The 11,358-nt window shown below is 36.3% G+C and overlaps 1 pseudogene; it reads left to right on the forward strand.

Moving 5' to 3' along the window:
* Positions 1 to 2,750: 2,750 nt before the first annotated feature.
* On the forward strand, positions 2,751 to 5,696 carry LOC107779412 (subtilisin-like protease SBT3; annotated as a pseudogene).
* Positions 5,697 to 11,358: the final 5,662 nt, after the last annotated feature.

The raw sequence follows: 11,358 nt of genomic DNA on the forward strand, positions 1-11,358 counted from the left end.
TTTCTCCCATTTACTCTTTGCAGATGACATTACTCTTATGGGAAAAGTTAATAAAAAAACTAGTCAGTGTATTAAGGGATGCGTAGACTATTTCTCCAAAGAGTCTGGACTAACAATAAACAATTCTAAATCAAGAATTGTTATCCCTCCCCATTGCCCTATGGAGACTTCAACCTATCTTCATTCTCTTTTTGGGATAAAATATTCCACTGAGTTTGGAAATCATCTGAGATTCCCTATCCTCAATAAAAATCCCAAGGCCAAAGACTTTCAATTCATTTTGGATAGATTACATAATAGGCTCTCCGATTGGAAATGCTCAATCCTTAACATGGATGGCCGTACCACTCTAGTCACTAGTACCCTAGGAGCAATTCCCTCCCATATAATGCAATATACTCTCCTTCCATCCAAAACTCTCAAGTCCATTGACAAAATTCAAAGAAATTTTATTTTGGGTACTACTAGTACTTCAAAAAAACTCCACCTCATTAATTGGGACATGATCACTAAGGTTAAAGGAGAGGGTGGCTTAGGTATCCGCAAGGCAAAGTAAAAAAAAATTGGTCTCCCTTGCAAGCCTAGTGTGAGACTATTAAAAACCCCATCTTTGCCTTGGTGTCACCTTATTACTTCCAAGTATGCCTACTCAAAAAAATTTACAAATCTTTCTTTCATTTGGAAATCCATACTTCAAGGATGGAAACTTTGCAATAGTGGAATCCTATGACATCCCTCAAAATATTCGTGCTTGAACGTTTGGCATAATAATTGGATTTATAATACACCAACCCTAAGGAGCACTATTGAGGCCCCCCTCAATATTTCTGATCTTAACCTCTCCTTAGGCAACCTTTATAAGGGAAAAGTTTGGGACATTAGTAAAATTAGCTTCGAGCTACCTCCTGATATTATCAATAGTATTTACCTTACGCCCACTCCCTCAAAATTTCCATGGTTGATGATCTCAGTTGGAAACTATACTCCATGGGTGCTTTCTTCACAAAATCTTGCTAGCAACTTCTTAATGAAGCCTCCACTTCTTCCAATAGTTATAAATGGATTTGGGATCTCCTTTGCCCCAACAAGATTAAAATATTTCTTTGGAAATGTAGCCACAACTGTGTCCCTTGTAGAGTTTATCTTAGTAAAATTACCATAAACATAGATGCAACTTGCACTACGTGTAGAATGGGCATTGAAGATATTCATCATATTTTTCTACACTGCACATCTTCCCTTAGATTCTGGAAGGCCATAGGCATTAGTTTTCAAATCAATACGGGTGACATAAATTGGCTCTCAAAGCTTAGAGACGCCTTTATTAGTCAAAACTCCCATTTGATAAATTGGAAAACTCTTTTTCCTTTTTGCATCTGGGAAATTTGGAAGAACAGAAATAATATAATATAAACAACCTTCATGGTCACCTCTCTATAAAAACTCCCATACACTTTGCATGGGAATATCATTTCTTCACGAAAAGATACCCCTTTAAAAACAAGATAATAGTCGTTGAAACCAGATGGCATAAACCTCCAATAAACACTATCAAACTGAACTGTGATGGTGCATTCTCTTCTACTAACAATGTTGCAGGTCTTGGTGGATCTTTTCGTAATAGCAATGGTGACTGGATCTTGGGTTACCAAAAAAGAACTCATGCAGCCTCCCCAATCCATGCAGAACTCATGGCCCTCCTGGAAGGACTAAAAATTGCACTAGACTTTAGAGACACAAACATGGAAATTGAAACGAATAGCGCAGATGTTATCAAACTACTACACGAAGAAGGCACTAACTTTCAAAATGCTATTCTTGAATGCAGGTGGTTAATGCACCGGCTGAAGCTCTCAGTACTGAGGCACAACTTTAGGGAAGGAAATGAAGTAGCTCATAGACTGGCTAAGGAAGCTTTGAAGAAGCCTCCCAGTGACAAATGTTTTCACTTGCTCATCCACCTCCTTTTGTGCAAGAAGAAATACAAAAGGATAAGCAAGACTCTTGTAATAGTTTAAGAACTATCTCTACTAATGTTTGTAATTTCCTAGCAACTTTGGGCAATAGTAATGCCCTCAAATCTATGTCTAACTCGTGTAACTCTTTTGTTAAGTAATATAATTACCGTGCTTTTATGTTCAAAAAAAAAAGAACTGGCTAATTTTAAATTTACATTTTCTTTAAATATCCTTCCTAGATTATGGATTATCTTTCGAGTAGCTTGTGCTCCTTCCGTGTCCAAACAGTTACATAGTTAAACAACTTCATTTGACAATGATTTTAAAAGTATCTTTAATCAATTATTTTATGAGATATATAATACTTTATGTTATATTTAATATACAATTCTGTTTCCACTTTCTTTTCACTTCATTTATATATCATAAACCCATCCGTGTTTGTAAGGAGAACTACGCTACTGTGCAATAACTTGACATTAACTCAGTAAAAATTTGTTCGAAACTCAACTATTATAATGCAATTTGATGTTAATTCGATAATTAGTTCTTTGGAGATATCGTAAAAATTGAACAAGGGGGAGATTAGCATGGTCCCCATGCATGGATAACGTAGACAAATTCAGATATAGTCCAAATTCATAAAAGGATGTTAACTCAATAAAAAGTAATTGAAATTAACATTTTGGAGACACAAATTAAGCTCGGACGGAGCTGGAGTCAATAAGTAAACTAACACTAAAGGCGTAGAAATAATTAAATCACTTCAAGGCTTGACTTGTAATTGGCTTCCTACACCTCCCTCTATATAAGCAAACAGCTCTTATGTTAAAGTAATCACCCCTCCGATCCTCCAGCTATTGCTAAAAAATATGGCTAATAACCCTATCACCTTGTGTCATTGGTTATTTCCCATCTTAATTCTCTTACTTCCATCAACAATGGCCGATCAGTCAGACACTTATATCATCCATATGGACGCATCAGCCATGCCAAAAGCCTTTTCTAGCCCCCATACTTGGTACTTCACTACTCTTGCTTCTGTATTAGACAGTACCAGTAGCAGAAACGCTATGTCTTCCTCAAAACTCGTCTATACTTACAACAATGCCATGCATGGGTTTAGTGCTACTCTTTCCCCTTCCGAGGACGATTCGATAAAAATCTTCCGGGCTATGTTTCTTCTATGAAGGACATGGCTGTTAAAATTCGGACTAGCCGCACATCCCACTTTCTTGGACTCAACTCGATGTCTGGTGCATGGCCAAAGTCTCACTATGGCAAAGATGTTATTATTGGTGTAGCTGATACAGGGGTTTGGCCAGAAGGTAAAAGCTACGATGATGACGGCATGAATGATATTCCATCAAGGTGGAAAGGATTGTGTGAAGGTGGCACTCACTTTAATACTTCTTTGTGCAACAAGAAACTCATTGGAGTGCGTTACTTCAACAAAGGCCTACTTGCTAGCGGGAAAAGTCTTACTATGACAGTGAATTCTCTGCCCGTGATACAGATGGACATGGAACTCACACTCCCTCTACTGCTGCGGGAAGTCCTGTAGAGGGTGCCTCTTACTTTGGCTATGCCCCTGGCACTGCTATAGGCATAGCACCAAAGGCTCATGTGGCCATCTACAAGGCACTCTGGGATGGAGATGGTTCCTTTTCGATATTCTAGCCGCAATGGATCAGGCAATTGCGGATGGTGTGGATGTCCTGTCCATTTCATTAGGCTCGGTTCTTCCAGTTCCACTATATGAAGATCCTATTTCTGTTGCTTCATTTGCCGCGATGGAGAAAGGCATATTTGTCTCCACTGCTGCAGGAAATGAAGGGCCTTTCTATCAATCTTTGCGCAATGAGGCACCTTGGTTTCTAACTGTTGCTGCTAGCACAGTTGACCGTGATGTTATCAGGAAATTAACTCTTGGTAATGGAGTTTCAGTCATTGGTTTATCTCTCTACCCTGGGAATTCTTCAAGGGAAATTTCTGTTATCCTTGTCAAGACTTGCTTAGATACGAAAGAATTGCAAAATGTTACAGACAAATTTTTGGCCTGCAATGACAGAGTGGCAGCAACTGTGTACCAAGTTGCAAATGTGAGATATTCGAAAGCTGCTGGTGGTATCTTCATAACAAATGACATTCAATACCTCAAAACAGATTTCCCAGCTATTTTTTTGAATTTCCAAGATGGTAATCAAGTTTTGAAGTACATTAACAGCAGCTCTGCACCAAAAGCGAGGATTGGACTTCAAGGCACACTAATTGGTGTCGGAACAGCGCCAGTGGTCGCGCCTTTTAGTTCGAGGGGGCCATCAAAAAGGTGCCCCTTCATCCTCAAACCTGACTTGATCGCTCCTGGTTACTTAACACTAGCGTCATGGTCTCCAATATCATCGGTAAGTCCAGGGACTGAACTTTACAATATCTTCAACCTTGCTTCTGGTACGTCAATGGCATGCCCACATGCTGCTGGTGTAGCTGCGCTTCTGAAAGGGGTACACCGTGAATGGAGCCCTGCTGCGGTCCGATCAGCCATGATGACCACAGCAGATGTGCTGGATAACACAAAAACCCCAATTCAAGACGTTGGCCAACAGAATGCTGCTGCCACTCCTCTTGCTATGGGTGCTGGCCATATCAATCCTAATAAGGCACTAGATCCTGGTCTCATCTATGATACGACACCAGAAGATTACGTTAATCTTCTTTGTGCTCTTAATTTCACATCCAAACAGATAAAAACCATCACTAGGTCCTCCTCTTATACTTGCTCCAACCCATCATTGGACCTAAACTATCCATCTTTCATTGCTTATTTCAATTGGAGTAGCAACGAGTTGGATCCTACAAGGATACAAGAATTCAAGAGGACAGTGACTAATATAGGAGATGGTGTGTCAGAATATACAGCCAAGCTTACTGCAATGCCTGGACTTATAGTTAGTGTTGTTCCTGAAAAATTGTGTAACAGCCCAACCTGATATTGTCCGCTCTGGGCCTAGGCCCTAGTGATATTGTCCGCTCTGGGCCTAGGCACTGACGCGTTTTACAGATGGTATCAGAGCCACTCTTGTGTCAGCCTTGCCGATGGTGGGTCAGAGTTCAACTGAGTTTAGGCAAATCCCGGTTAGGCGGGGCAAACCTCGATGCAGCGAGGGCACTGAGTCCATAAGAGGGGGTGTATGTAACACCCCAGACTATAGACAGAGTCCCACATCAGCAAACCACAAGAGGGATGCTGGGTATATAAGTTAACAAGCCTTAGACCCTAGTGACGCGTTTTAAACCCGTGAGGGCCTAGGCCCAGAGCGGACAATATCACTAGCAGGTTGGGCTCAGATGGTGCGTTAGTGCTGGTATGATCGCATCCCTCTTGCGTTTTGCCGATGTGAGACTCTGTCTAAAGTCTGGGGTGTTACAAATTGGTTTTCAAAGAGAAGTATGAGAAGCAAAGCTACAGGCTGAGGGTAGAATGTCCAAAACTAATGAATGATTTTCTGGTTCATGGTTCTTTAAGCTGGGTGGAAAAGGGAGAGAAACATGTGGTTAGGAGCCCCATTGTCGCCACAAATCTTAAGTTTGATCCTTTGTCAGGATAGCATTGATTACTGCATATTCACTAAGCATGTCTTTTGAGAACGTGATATGTACTTCTCATCTGTGTGTGAAGTATAATTCTATGGTTCACGATATTGTTGCCCTGTCTGTCCGAAAATGAATTTTCAGATTAATGGATTTAAAGTTTATCTGTGACGATTACTTGCGTTTATTATTCAATCTAACTAGTAGTTGATAGATTTTGAACTTAGAGCATAGAAAAAGATATTTCTATTGGATGTGAGGGGAATATTTATCCAAGACAAGGCACCTATGCCCCTTGAGTATCTCTTTTTAATATGGAAATTATCATTCAATCATGTTGAGTGTAATAAAACATAAGCATTTCTTTTCAGGTTGTATCACCAGAAAAATTACATCTCTCTGAAATTATTTCAATTGAAGAGAAAACTACTGTGAATGAGTAGCCCCTAATTAGGAGAAAAAAAAAACTACTAATCTGCTGGTGTTGATCTGGATCAATGAAGCAGCAAAATAGACTTTGACCCCTCCAATTAAAGGGCCGAATTAAACACACTGTCATCCCCTTTAATTAAATTTAACGACTCTAAGATCACCATTAGGATTTTAGCAATGATTGATATCTACTGTTTGGGTTGAGGGCAGCGGAGAGGAAAGCAGAGTGTTAAAGAAAACTATATTGATCTCTTAATTCACCTTAGACCTACAAATTCTAGAAGTTAACTCAAGACTTCAGTTCTCTTTTCCTCTCTTCTATATATGTAAAAGACTTGAGTTCGTCAACTGCATGATGCAACAGTATCCCTATTGGGATATACTATTAACCATGCCGTTTTGACATAGTATTATATTTTATTCTTTATGGAATAATTGCTTATTTAATTTATTCAATTCAATAAAGTACTATTTTAAATAGATCATTTGTTACATGTGTGTCCTTTTAGTTATGTAGTAGACAATTTAGTGTATGGAGTCTTAGCCCATGCACAAAAGATTAAATTGTTGGTTCTCATAATTAATAAACTATGTTCACAATCAAAGATATTGTTGGACAAAATATCTTGATGATTGTAGCACAAGATTGTTGTATAATGTCTTGATTATGGGAGTAATTTTACTCCAACTTCTTGTGCTAGTATACTCAGTGTATATTGAACGAACCAAGTAGAGAAAAGATGTTTTTGTACTGAATATATAAAGTATTTTTTCTAATTCATTAAATGAGCTTATACTCCTAATCTTGATATAATTATTGTGATCAATGTAATTTGTTTATTGTTTTGATTTATCAAAAGGTACGACTCTATTTAGAGTTAGTATATGCTTAATAGATTGGACAATAACGAATAATACTTGTGAATAATAATTAGTTGATAGAATCCATGACTCGGTTTTGGGTTTGATGATACCCCTTTATGTAAGCTTATAAGTTTTCATGTGAAAACCCGGCCGGTGGATTTTGTATCCGTCACATGAAATAGTTTAAGCGGAATTATAAAGGATTTAATTAGTTAATTGAATTAAATTTTCAGTAATTTAATTTAATTAACTGGTATTTGAAATCTTAACATGGGGAGTTAAAATAAGTGTTAATGAATTTTTGAAATTCATATTGAGGAGTTTAATTGCAGTTTTTTAGTGGAATAAATTGCAATTAATTATAGTAAGAATTAATTCATGCTAATTTCGAATTAATACTATAATTAGTAGCCTCTTATTATTTCTGTGGTTTCTGCTATACCTAGTAAAAACCTGGACAGACTTGGGTAAAAAGTAGCTTGGGAGAAAAGTTTTCCTTTTGAGTTAGAGTAGGATTCTACTTGTAGAATCTTACACGTTTTTTGAGCCCTATTGTGGCTTAATTTCGGGTCTATTAAAGGAAGACTAGTTTCACCTAATTACTTACCAGTTAGTTGTATTGTTCTTGCCCACCCAATAGCAAAATCGTCCAAGGTTTTACTAGGCAAATAACAGAAGACTGCAGCCCTGGATTCTTGCTGTTTGGAAGGTTTGTGCAACTACTTCAAGAGGTCAGTGCTTCTAATCTCGTTATTATTATGTTATCTAGTTTACATGTATCTGATGCTTGGATATGCTTGCTTCCGCTGCGCATGTTCTAACAATCCCATCACAAGCTAAGATTTTAAAGTATGATATCTCATAAATTCATCATTCACAACTGGAAGTAAGTTTAGTTACTTTTTTTCAGTTTTTCCTTCCTCAATGTAATGGAAAAGAATTGACAGACTACTAGACAGGCTATGTGTGTATCTTGTATGCTAGTTAATTTGCTTTTATCTAATCCCTGAGTGGGATTGCCCCAAGATTTTGAGTATACATGTGGAACATAATTATTTAAAAGGAATAAGTTTTCTTGAATTACGTAATAATGTTCCATAGACATAGACATTTAAAGAGTTAAGCCGGTCAAGCTCAGCTCGGCAAGATGTACTGCAAGACCAAAATATTGCTGGTAATATCCCAGCACCTGCTGCAGTTAAGAATGACCGCCTATTTGGATGTCATATTCCACAGGTATGTTTTCTCTGAGCACAACTTGGAAGTACTAAGCGATAGAAGATCTGCTTTGCCTGTACATAAAATGTATATGGACGTGAGGATTTACACTTAACCGGAAAATTTTTGGAAGTTATAATCCCCAATTATGAAAGAAGTTCTTAACTTCACATCCAAACAGGCAAAAGCCATCTCTAGGTCCTCCTCTTAATCTTGCTCCAACCCATCGTTAGACCTAAACCATCCATCTTTCATTGGCTATTTCCACTACTAGAAATCCGAAAAAAAACTACCACAAAAAACGACCAAAGTTGGTCGCTTATGGCCCAAAAAGCGACCAAAAAGTGACCAAACACGCCTGGTAGCTATATTGATGGTCTCTTTTATTTAGCGACCAACTTTGGTCTCTAAGCTAAAAGGGCCAAATATTCTGATTTTGACTTTAGTGACCAACTTTGGTCGCTATATTAATTTAATAATATAAACTTGGCGACCAAAGTTGGTCTCTACATATGAAATACGTTGTTTTTAATTTATCATTAATCATTAGAAAGCGACCAACTTTGGTCTCTAATCCAAATATTATATTTTAAAATCTGGACAATAGAGACCAAAGTTGGTCGCTAAATTCAAGAATTTAATTTTTTTTATTTAAAGATAAGCGACCAACATTGGTCGCTATATTTCCAGAAATTGTATTTTTTTAATAGAAATTTGGGCAGGTAGCTACCAAGGTTGGTCGCTATTGCCCAGAAAATTATTTTTTTTTATAGTGAAAAGCGACCAAATAGAGACCAAAGTTGGTCGCTTTTCTTGGTATATTTTTGGCAGAAACTGCCTGTTTTGGCAGCTACACCACCTGTCAGCTTACCAAACATCCTAAACAGGCATTTTATGCCAGCAACAACAACAACAACAATTAAAAGCAACAATCAATAGAACTAACACATTAAGCTAACAAAACTAAGTTAACGCTTATTACAAGCTCATTCGAACTAAAAAGAACTAACACAATAGAACTAAGTTTTTTTGTCTAGTTCAAAGTATATAAAGTACTCAAGGGGTGTTCTTTCAGCATCCTCGTCCGAAAGTTGGATTGCCTCGCCCGATTCATTAGGTGGTTGACTGCGTATGAATTCCCCCACGTCAGCTGCATATGAAGCGAACCTATATGAAAAATTATATATATTGAATTAGTATTTCAAAATTTATATAAAAGTAAATCAAAATACTTAATGAAAAGTAAAAAACCTACATGTATATAGTCGAGGTTCGACCCTCCTTTCTGAATCAGTCTCTTTCTTCTTCTTTACAATACGAGTTTCATTGAATAGCTCATCTTGCTTCATTGGCATCATAAAGTTGTCTGGTGGCTTTGGTGATTATCCTCGTGGTACTATTACTCGGGATGAACTTGGATACAGAGAATAACTTGGATACAGTACCTGACAGGGTGTGTCTTTGATCAATTGTTGATCTTTATAGCTACAATGATAATGAGAAGGCAACGACATGTGTTTCAAATTAGTGATGGTGTAGGTAGGATTTTAACATTTCCTAAGTAGATAAAAGAGGTTATAGAGGAATTCTCTACTTCACTTTCCAAGAGGAAAAAAAGTTTGATTGATAGTGACAACGTTGATGAAGACGAAATATTTTTCGTTGGTCGTGGCAGTTCCCATAAAGCGGGGATCATAAGACTCTATGATGACAAAGATTATAGGAAATTTTGTTCTAAACTTTCTTCCAAGTCTGATCCGTACAAGCTTAATGTGATATTGGTGATATTTCTTCGGATTCAGACAATGATTTGACCGACAAAAGTATGGAAATACTCTTAAAAAGAATTAAAAGTAAAACGTTTTTCTTGGTAGAGAAGGATGCTGAAAAGATTTTACCTTTAATTCTTTTTAAGAGCATTTTCATACTTTTGTCGGTCAAATCATTGTCTGAATCAGAAGAAATATCATCAATATCACATTAAGCTTGTACGGATCAGACTTGAAAGAAAATTTAGAACAAAACTTCCTATAATCTCTGTCATCATAGAGTCTTATGATCCCCATTTTATGGGAATTGCCATGACCAACGGAACACATTCCGTCTTCATCAACCTTGTCACTATCAATTAAACTTCTTTTCCTCATGGAAAATGAAGTACAGAATTACTCTATAAGCTCTTCTTTTATCTACTTAGTAAAGACTAAATTCCTACCTACACCATCACTATTTGAAACACTTGTCATTGCCTTCTCATCATCATTGACGCTAATGAGAAGAACAATTAAAGGCACACTTTGCCAGGTACTGTGTCTTAGTTATTCTTGGTGGAAGTTCTATTGCATGTCTAATAATGTCATCAACCTCTTCTAATAATCCTCCGGCAATCTAAAATTCCAAAACATAAACAAAAAGTTCAATTTATATCCTAAAGGTTCAATTCATATCCACAAAAGTTCAAGTCATATCCTACAATTTCAATTTATATCCTAAAAATTCAACTCATATCCTAAAATTTCAATTTATATCTTACAAGTTCAATTCACAAAAACAAAACCTAAAAACTAAAAGTTATATTCATATCCTACGAATTTAAACATAAACTAAAAGTTCAAGTCATATCCTAAAGGTTCAATACATATGCTAAAGGTTCAATTTATTTCCTAAAAGTTCAACTCATATCCTAAAAGTTTCAATTCATATCCTAAAAACTCAACTCATATCCTAAAATTTCAATTTATATCCTACAATTTCAATTCACAATAACAAAACCTAAAAACTAAAAGTTATATTTATATCCTACGAGTTTAAACATAAACTAAAAGTTCAAGTCATATCCTAAAGGTTCAATACATATGCTAAAGGTTCAATTTATTTCCTAAAAGTTCAACTCATATCCTAAAAGTTTCAATTCATATACTAAAAATTCAACTCATATCCTAAATTTTCAATTTATATCCTACAAGTTCAATTCACAAGAACAAAACCTAAAAACTAAAAGTTATATTCATATCCTACGAGTTTAAACATAAACTAAAAGTTCAAGTCATATCCTAAAGGTTCAATACATATGCTAAAGGTTCAATTTATTTCCTAAAAATTCAACTCATATCCTAAAAGTTTCAATTCATATCCTAAAAATTCAACTCATATCCTAAAATTTCAATTTATATCCTACAAGTTCAATTCACAAGAACAAAACCTAAAAACTAAAAGTTATATTCATATCCTACGAGTTTAAACATAAACTAAAAGTTCAAGTCATATCCTAAAGGTTCAATACATATGCTAAAGG

Source organism: Nicotiana tabacum, chromosome 18 (genome assembly GCF_000715075.1).
Source record: "Nicotiana tabacum cultivar K326 chromosome 18, ASM71507v2, whole genome shotgun sequence".
NCBI classification, from domain to species: Eukaryota; Viridiplantae; Streptophyta; class Magnoliopsida; order Solanales; family Solanaceae; genus Nicotiana; species Nicotiana tabacum.